The following is a 9,690-nucleotide window of genomic DNA, read 5'->3' as shown; positions in this document are numbered from 1 at the left end:
TCTATCTATTTTTTTGTGATTGAACTCAGGACCTTGTGTTTGTCAGGCAGGTGCTTATGCTACTGAGCTATCTCCTGGGCCCCAGAAAATTCTGTTGACCTTTTGGACAAAATTTCCTGACATACCCACTGGGAAATACAGTCCCAAACCAGAAGTGGTACTGTGTCACCCCACGAGTCTAACCAAATTCAAAGATGGATTTTGGTTGACTTGCACTACATTTTCTCATAGATGTGAATTAGTTACTAGCTTTCATAAATAAGAAGAGCTTATATGGAAACCCAGATTGTTTCTGCTTATTTTGAAAACTTGGAAGATGTTGCAACTGAGGGGCATGTAGTCTCACTTGCTAGACAACAATGGCAACTGATTTGGTCAGGACATGAGTTAATCCATTTGTTTTTTTCTTTTCCTTTTTTGTGTATTTAGTATGGGGTTTACAGAGTCTCACTACACAAATCAGACTCATAGTGATCCTTCTGTTTTCAGCCTCTCACATTCTGGAATTACAGGCATGTGCCACCACACCCAGTCTCAATCGCTATCTCAGAGCGCCCCTAGGGGGCTGTGGGGCTGGCACTGTTCACAGGGGATCAAACCCATTGACCCCTGCATTTGCCTAAGCATGTTCTTTAATCTGCTGAGCTATCTGGCTGGCCCTAAATTAATCCATTTATGATGAGTATGGTTCTGTCCATTTGACATTAAAGCTATGTTTTCTCCATCATCTCTATCACCGTGATTGATGTGTTGACTTTTAAAAACCTAACCTGCTTTCCTTAGGTAACTCTGTATAGAAGAGAAATTGAGAGCCTTACTTAAGATGTTGAAACTCTTCCTGGGACGTTTGGTTTAGGGAGAGGATTCTTAGGTATAAGGGTTGAACAACAAAAAAAGAAGTGGGAGATAACAGCAAATCAATACTGGCAAGAGAAGAATTGCAGGCAACGAGAATGTTAATGGCAGAAGGTATTTATTTGAGCAGGTGTGACAAGAGGATAGCAATCCCAGTAGGCATATGACCATCATATTCTTCGCTTGTTCTTTTAGTCCCATCAAAAGATAAAGTGGCCCCCAGCCCCCAGGTCTAATGTAAGAACCATATGCTATTGTGCTCTTTTGAGCCCTGCTCCTAGATCTTGATAGAATTTTTGACAACTTGAATGGTGATTGGTACTTCTCCAAAGATTTGGAAGATTGAGAGGAAAATAGATAGTCCATATATCTCTCCTCACTCATCTCAGTTTCAGTAAGAAATGCGAGGATGGAAGGTGAAATACAAGCAGAGACAAAATGAGGCTGTAAATCAAACACTCGCTTGCTCTCCTTCCGCAGAAAAGCCTGTTGAGCACTTGAGAAATGAAGAGAAAGAGCAAGATGTGAGGAGGGAGAGAGGAGCCTTGCATGGAGACAAAGGGAAAAGTTGTATTCTGTGTTTCGGTTAATTTCTGTGGTGGTGGGTATAGAGCCCCAGATGTTAGAGCTAATACAATATGCATTAGTCCACCACATTGGGAAATCTTTAGTGCCTACAACAAGGAATTAATAAATCTAGTAATTGTGTCATGTCTGTAATATGGGCTGGAAAAAAATTGTGTAAATCATTTGATAAATGTGTATGCCTAGAGAGCATGTGTTTCTGGTGCCTTCCACAGGGATTCACCCAAAAGGTTGCCCAGGCGTTTCTTCTCTTCTTCTGCGTTGTCTGTAGGAGGAGCTGGCACAAAGCAGAATGGCTGTTTACTTAGTGTACCACTGGCATCCAATTAATACCATCCAAAATTGATTCTCTATGCTTTGTTTCTTATCAACACCCCTCCCTAGAACACAAGTTCTCTAAGGCAATTAAAAACAATCATTAGCTTGCCAAAATGTCATATTTTTTCATGTTTCCAAACATTATAACTAAAATGTGGTTAAGCTTTATTTCTTAAGAGGCTTACTTCTTAAAAAATCAAATGAACAACTAAGTCATTATCTATAGCATTCGGACAATATATATGTGTCTACAATGACATATGCAATATTATGTATAAAACATTTCTGAATTTCTTTTTTTCCTATGGCATGTTGAAGGCTATAAAATTAAAAATCATTGGGATTATATTACCAATTTTATTTTTTTGTTCTTTCTCAGTGTGCTAAATTCTGCACAGAAGCATGGATGCAGGAGGAAGAGGAGAAGAAAAAGAAAAAGTGAAATGTTTGCAAAGGAAATATCTGGTAGCCAGAATCTTATTTACAGTAATTATATCAACTTCTTTGCTCTTGGAATATTTCTCTGCTATTTATGATGACAAGTTGTGTAGGCTTGAGTAAACCAATGAGTAATAGCAAGCTATTTCCCCATGTGCAGCCGAGGTGATTAATCTCTTAGAGGCTGAAGACAAAATAATTTGGAGGTGCCACATGTTACAATCAACACAAGCAATTATTGACTACATGTGCTTGGCTGGATCCTTTGACAGGACTGCCTCATGCCAGGGAGAAATCCTCCAAATTCACATCATTGTAAATGATCCTTGTGCCATCAGTAAGTTTTGGAAGCAATATCCGCACACCCTTCTCCAATATTTTGTAAATAAACTCTGAACATTTTCTTCATCTTGTCTCCGTCTCTTCAGATGATGGACTCAAGAAGGCAGATAGATTTTACCTTGTTTGCCAACCCTGGTGGATCTATGGGTAGTAGTTCTCAGCGTAGTGTGTTAAGCCCTTTTCCAGCTGCAGGGCCATGATTTATTAGTCACGTTTTCTATGAGTAAAGAAAAAAAGCACTGTGACACATTTGCTGGGTGTTTGCCAGCTTTGTTCTGACTTTCCATTTTTCACTTTTGAGAGAATCTGGTTGGCTCCTGGCTATATCCTTTGGTGTTCAACATCTCTTAGTGAATCCAAAGGATTTCTCCTATCTGTAAGGTATAGTCTAGAATCTTCCCACAAACATTGATCTCCTGAATTAGACACTCAATTTTTTCCAGATAATTACCATACTTTTGGAATGATCAAAATTAGCTTCTATGGTAACATAAAATATAATACTATGTTTTTAAAATAATCTAAAAATGAATTGAACAGTCTTAGAGTCTAGAAAATTATTTGATTACCACTACTTAGGCCTACCTAAAGCTAGAAAAAATGATGGAAAAATAGAGATGTCAGAGAACCAGGGAAAAGTTGGCTAAATATCATATAACAAACAACAAGGAATCTGAAGAGACATTTAAATTTAACAGTGAAAACTTCCAATATGAAAGACATGTTAAAAAACTGGGTGTGGTGGTGCATGTCTATAATCCCAGTACTTGGGAGGCTGAAAACAAGAGAATCACTACAAGTCCAATCTCCATAGTGAGACCCTGTAGACCCTGTATTAAACACATACATTTTTTAAAAAGATATGTTAAAGTAATAAGCTAGAAGGTAGAAAGATGAGATAGAAATCATATGAAATGCTAAAGGGACAGAGTTGGTCAATATTTGGGGAAAAAAACTTCATTTTGCAAATGCCCTGACACTCCCATGAAAAGATAGACTAATTTATCACTGGTATGATTCTTCTCTCTCTGTCTCTGTCTCTCTATCTCTGTCTCTGTCTCTTTCTCTCTGTGTCTCTCTGTCTCTCTGTTTCTCTCTCTCTCCTCTCTGTCTCTCTGTCTCTGTCTCTCTGTCTTTCTCTCTCTCTCCCCCCTCCCATTCTCATTTCCAGATTCCTAAGCCACAAATGAAAAAATTTAACTACACCGAAGCTACCACACTGAAGAGACCATGGAGTAGAAACGTCGCACTGTAAGGATAAAGACGTGGGAGGAGCTAGTTGATCCAGCTTCCACGTGAGTTAGCCACCAGGCAGCACTAATTATTGGGCACTTGAATGACTAAACTGCTGGGTGTTTCTACTTGCACTGTCCATTTTATTTATGTACATAGGAACTTCATGTGAGAACTGCCTAACTGACCATAGTAAATACCAAGACTACCAGAAGTACTGAGGTGATACTAATACCAACAACAAAAATCATTCTCGTTGTTTTAAGGTTTGGGATGGCTTGTTAGGCAGTAAGAGAAAACCAGAATTTTACCTTTAAGTTAAATTTTTCTAGAACCCCTTTCTATTCATCAAAGACATGGGAGCCTGCCGATTAGCTCAGTCGCTTAAGCACCTGCTTATGCAAACACAGTCAGGCATGGGATACCGTGGTTCGACTCCCAACTCCACATGCCTTACCAGGTCTGCCCTTAAGGCAGCCAGAGCCAGCCAAAACCCAAAAATCAAAACAAAAAACAAAAACAAAGACAGATGTAGGCTGTCTTTAAGAGTCTTTATAAACCTAAAACATAATAGAAAGCCTAGGTTGAAGATGAAGCAAAAGTAGTGGAATCATTGGACATAAATTTTAGGATTATCTTATCCCTGTTTTGTGCTTCTTTCACTTCTTGCTCTTCAAAGCAGACTTTCATGTCTGGCCTTGCCATGGGGAGGACTGCTGCGTAATGCTTGGTTTCCCAAATCTCAGTCTTCAGCAAACAATGTGCATTTTGTAGAGGTTGAAGAAATGAAGTAAAGTACATGCTAGAACAAACAAGGCTGGTTGGAAAAACACACAGAAGGTAAAAAAGCCAATATCCTTCTTGCTCCCCAAGCAAGTAGTTCCTTGGGTCTGGGATTGGAGTGGGCAGTCATTAGAGACTGCTCAAAAGTAGTCTGAAAGAGCAGCAGATCTTCAGAGAGAAGAGTGGTGTGCCTGGATAGTAGAAACCCGTGGGACAGTGGCACAAGTCTTATGCTCAGCAAAGCTCCAGGGGATCACCAGGTAGGAAGGACCTGAAAACCAAAATGTCATTTACAACAAGTGGATAGATATCATCTCCATTGGTCTTCCTGACTTTGTGAGCAGTGACATCTACCTCCTAGTGATGTTGGAGTAATCAAAAATACTTCAGAGGGCTAGTGAGGTAGCTCAGTGGGCTAAAGTGCCTGCTTAGGCAAGCTTGGGTAAGTGTAGGGACTGTGGTTCGATCCCGGCACCACATGCCACACCAGCTTTGCCACCAGGGTGAGCTGAGCTGGCCACAGAGTCCAGGCATAGTGGCACAAGCCTATAATCCCAGCACTGGAGAGACTGGAAACAGGACAATCACTACAAGTCCAAGCTTTGTGTTGAGACGCTGTAATGACCAAATATATTTTTTTTAAAAAACCTTCACAAATTAGTTGAACTTCCAGACTTTGGCTGGGCTGTGGAGGAGAGACAGTATTTGTGCCTGAAAGAGAAACAGAGAAAGTACATGCACAATGGAAGAAGAATACAGCATGTGTTTGAAAATGATCTCTCTTCAGAGGGATCTGCAGAACCCCATGAACTGTGTGAAGGCATAAGAGAAAGTGTATATGTGAGAGTTATGTGTGTGTATGCATGAGTCTGTGTGTGTATGCATGAGTCTGTGTGTGTGTGTGTGTGTGTGTGTGTGTAAATGTGAGCTGTTGTGGTATATGAAAACACAAGCCACAGTGCCTATTTTATAGAAAGCCCCAAAGTGTTAGGACTCAGACCTTTTCCTTCTGCTTTGAGTAAAATAGAGTACCAGCTGGGAAACAGCACAGCTAATGGGTCAGAGAGGCACCTGCAGAAGAACCCAGCTGAGGTGTTTAGAGGGCTATGGATCTCAGCAAGGGGAAAAACCAGGGCAGCAGAATCTGGAAAGACTACTCAAGTGTTCATATGAATTGATCTCAAGGGTGGCCAGACACAGCTACGTGCAATATTAAGGTTTGGATCATCTACATGATGCACATTGAGATGAAATTTTACATGTATCATGTACCATATTTACATGAATCATGAATATTTACATGTATCCTATTTTACACTTATATGTGTCATCTTCAGAGACATAAAGTTTGGGAAAAACCTAAGGCCCCCAAATCAGCTCATTGCAAAATGATTCTGCGATCTAATTGACAATAAGTAAGCCTCTGGTAGACCACTGTGCAAATCTAATTCTATGATTCTTGGTAATTGTGAAATTAAGTTTAGTCAGAAAGCCTCAATTCCTTCTATTTCTTAAATCATGAGCTAAATAAACATTGCCTTTTAGCATTAATCTTTTCCCCCACACGTACCTATAGAAGTCTGATTGCTTCTCTGGAGTAACAATTATCACAATCAGATTTGGGTTACTCTGTTATGCTTGTGGTTGGCTCCCCATGAAACTTCCAGAAGGCCAGGGATTTTGTCCTCTTCATTAAATGCCTGTCAGAATTTCCCTTAAGAAAAGCTATATACTCTATATTCTTTTACTCATTGAAAACATGGTATAGAATATCTATGTTGGACCCAGCACCGTGCTCAATAAATGGCTCCAGGAATTGAAAACAGTACCTTTTCATTTGTAAAAACAAAACAAAAAACTGTTTGAGACAGCTAAGAGGTGTTTCCAACAATGTTTTCAAAATTTAAAAGTAGTTATTAAAACTTAATTTTTAAATATGTATTTAGGATATTTTTCTCTGCATGTGTACAGTTTTCACTTTCTATATTTTGTTCATTATGTGTATGAAGCTTATGATACAGTTTACATATTACATAGAAATGCTTTTATATTTTCTATAATCTTCAGTAATTTATAACATAGGAATTTGTTCTTTTAACTTAACTAGAATTCATCTATGATCTGTCTTGGCTCAATATGGAAAAGGTTTGTAAGCTACCATTCACTCCTTTATAAGAAAAGGCTGGAAAAACAGAAAATCAACAACTTTCTTGGGATCCATCATAAACTTAAGATCACAAGGCAAATCACTGTCTTGAAGGGCTGGCCAACTAACTCAGCGAACTAGCTAAAGCGCCGGCTTAGGCAGAGCACAGCCGGGAGTTCGATCTCCAATGTGCTGTGCCTGCTCTGCCCCCGGGGTGCACTGAGACAGGTTGAGACTGGGCTTGGTGGCGCGCGCCTGTAATCCCAGTGCTTGGGAGGCTGTAAACAGGAGGATCACTATGTGTCCGATCTATGTAGTGAGGCCCTGTTGTCCCTGTACCCTGAGGCCCTGTACTAAAAAAAAAAAAAATTAAAAAAAAAATCACACAGGGAAACCGACAGGTGGAGAAGATGTTTCTGACACCAACAGTTGATAGTGCACTTCGACAGTAATGGAGGAATTTCTGGAAACTTCAGACCAAGCAGAGAGCAAACTTGTAGGGATCCAGGCTCTGGGGAGGTTCTGCAAGTTTTATGTTTAGTAGTCTCACCAGGCTCTCACTCTGAAGATCAGAGAAAAATGCCTTGGAGCTTCCTACATGAAAAGGGTAAAAATCATTTTGAAATAAACCCAGAACATTCTGTTTCCTTTAACAATTTTTTTTTCTCAACAGAAAATATCTTCTTGGGTCTAAGAGGAGCGAGGCTTTGGAGGTGGGAGAAACAACTTCATCTCTCTCAGAAGGGGTAAATAAAGGTAAGGAGCCCTTGGAAAGGGCAGAGGAGTGGGACAGGAGCCCATTGAAAAACCCAAACCAAAAGGCAGGATCAGACAATTGTTCCCTTCTTTTTGACACCTTACCACATCCGTAGGGCTCCTTTATAATGCAGGGATTACAGCTGGAAAAAGAAAAATCAAGACATGAACTCTGGTTAAGGTGTTTAAAGAAAACAGAAGAGATAAAAATGAGATCACAGGAAACTTTAGCCTTTTACACAGCAAACTAAACAGAGCCTGTCCTCACTCTAAAGGCTGCTTTCCCTCTGTTTCTTTTCCATTTCTCGTCATCTAACTTTCAACAATAATTACAAGCCATGATTTCAAAAAATACAATTTGAAGAAAACATTGAGATTAGAATCAGACTCGGATATGACAGAGATTTTGGGATTACAAAATTGGAATTTAACATAGCTATGATATTTACAATATGGGCTTTGGGGAACAATGGAGTCCACTGAACAACCTACACACACAGATGGGTATACAACCAGAAAGACAGAAACTCTAAGAAAATACACTTTCTAATGAAAAAATTTATAAATAAAAAATATCAAGAAGTATGAAGAATATTTTTAATAGATTCATCAGTACACTAGACATAGCCCAGAAGAGGATTACTGATTTTGAAGATTATGTCAATAGACACATCCTCAACTGAAAATCAAAGAGAAAAACAGAATTTAAAAAACACAGCAGAGCCGGGGAGATAGCTCAGCAGCATAAGTACCTGCCTGGCAAGTGCAAGGTCTGTGGTATAAACAAAATAAAACAAAACAAAACAAACAGACAAACAAACAATAAAATCACCACCAACAACAAAAACCAGATTATCCAAGAACTATGGAACACTTTCAAAAGCTCTAAGACAAGTATAATGCTCATATCAGAGAAAAATAGAAATGGATAAAGTTGCTATACCTAGATATATATTAGCAAATTTCAGAAATAATAAAAAAGAAAGAAAGAAAACTGTGGGGAAAGCCAGAGGGAAAAAAATGTACTTTATTTATACAAAAACAAAGAAAAGCATTACACGACTCCAAAAACTGCACAAGAACAAAGTGAAATGAATTATGTAATAGCAAAAGGAAAAAAAAAATCTACCAACAAGAAATTCCATATCCGGGGTCAGGGAGATGGCTCAGTAGAATAAGCACTTCCCTGGCAAGCACAAGGGCATGAGTTCAAACTCTGGTTCAAAAAAAAAAAAAAAATCCATACCCATTGAAGTTATTCTTTTAAATTGAAGAAACATAAAAGACTTCCTCATACAGACAAACAGGTAGACAGACAGTGAAAAAATTTATCACTACTAGATATGTGTTTCAAGACGTATTAAAATAATTTTTTCAGAGAAATGAAATAATGATAGTCAGAAATTTCTATCTACATAAAGGAAAAACACTATAGAAAACATAAAAGTAAAAGAAAATCCTTTTGTTTTTCATACCCTTAATCTAACAGATAACAGTTCAAAAGTATTAGTTACAACAATATACAAGACAAGGGCTGGCCAAATAGCTCAGAGAATTGAAGCACCCGCAAGCAGGCCCAGGAACCAGGTTTCAATCCCCAGGCCTGCTGTGCCCAGCCCCGCCCCTGGGCACACTGAGATGGCAAATGAAACTGGGCATGGTGATGTGTGCCCATAATCCCAGCTCTTGGGAGGCTGTAAACAAGTGGATCACTGAGTCCAGTCTAGTAGTAAGACCCTGAACACCCTGTAGACCCTTCCCTAAAAGACAAAACAAACAAACAAACAAAAACCAATATGCAAGATGATAATAGCTTAAGAATAAGTGAAGGGAATGACAGAAATTTTATAAGAGATGACAGGAAGAAAGTGAGAATACTCTTATTTAAGCACCTGCACTAGCTATGAAGTGATACAGTACTTCTAAAAACTGAACTCAGATTAGTTGTATATGTGTGTTAAAACCTCTAGGTCAATCACTGAAATATTTTTTAATCATAGATGGTAAACTAAATGAAGAAAACAAAAGCATCATATACCATACTCAATTAAAATTAGAAAGGGAAAAAAAAGATTGACAGACAAATGTAAAGATGGAAAAACATATTGAATACAAAGCTGGCAATACCTTAGATTTAACACAACTGTATATAATGACTTCTAAAATGAATGGTCTAAATACAATAATTAAAAAGCAGAGACTGTCAGAGGGATGTGCTGAAAGAAAAAAAAGAC

Source organism: Octodon degus, unplaced genomic scaffold (genome assembly GCF_000260255.1).
Source record: "Octodon degus isolate 3935 unplaced genomic scaffold, OctDeg1.0 scaffold00043, whole genome shotgun sequence".
NCBI classification, from domain to species: Eukaryota; Metazoa; Chordata; class Mammalia; order Rodentia; family Octodontidae; genus Octodon; species Octodon degus.
Note: the sequence above shows the minus strand (reverse complement) of the source record.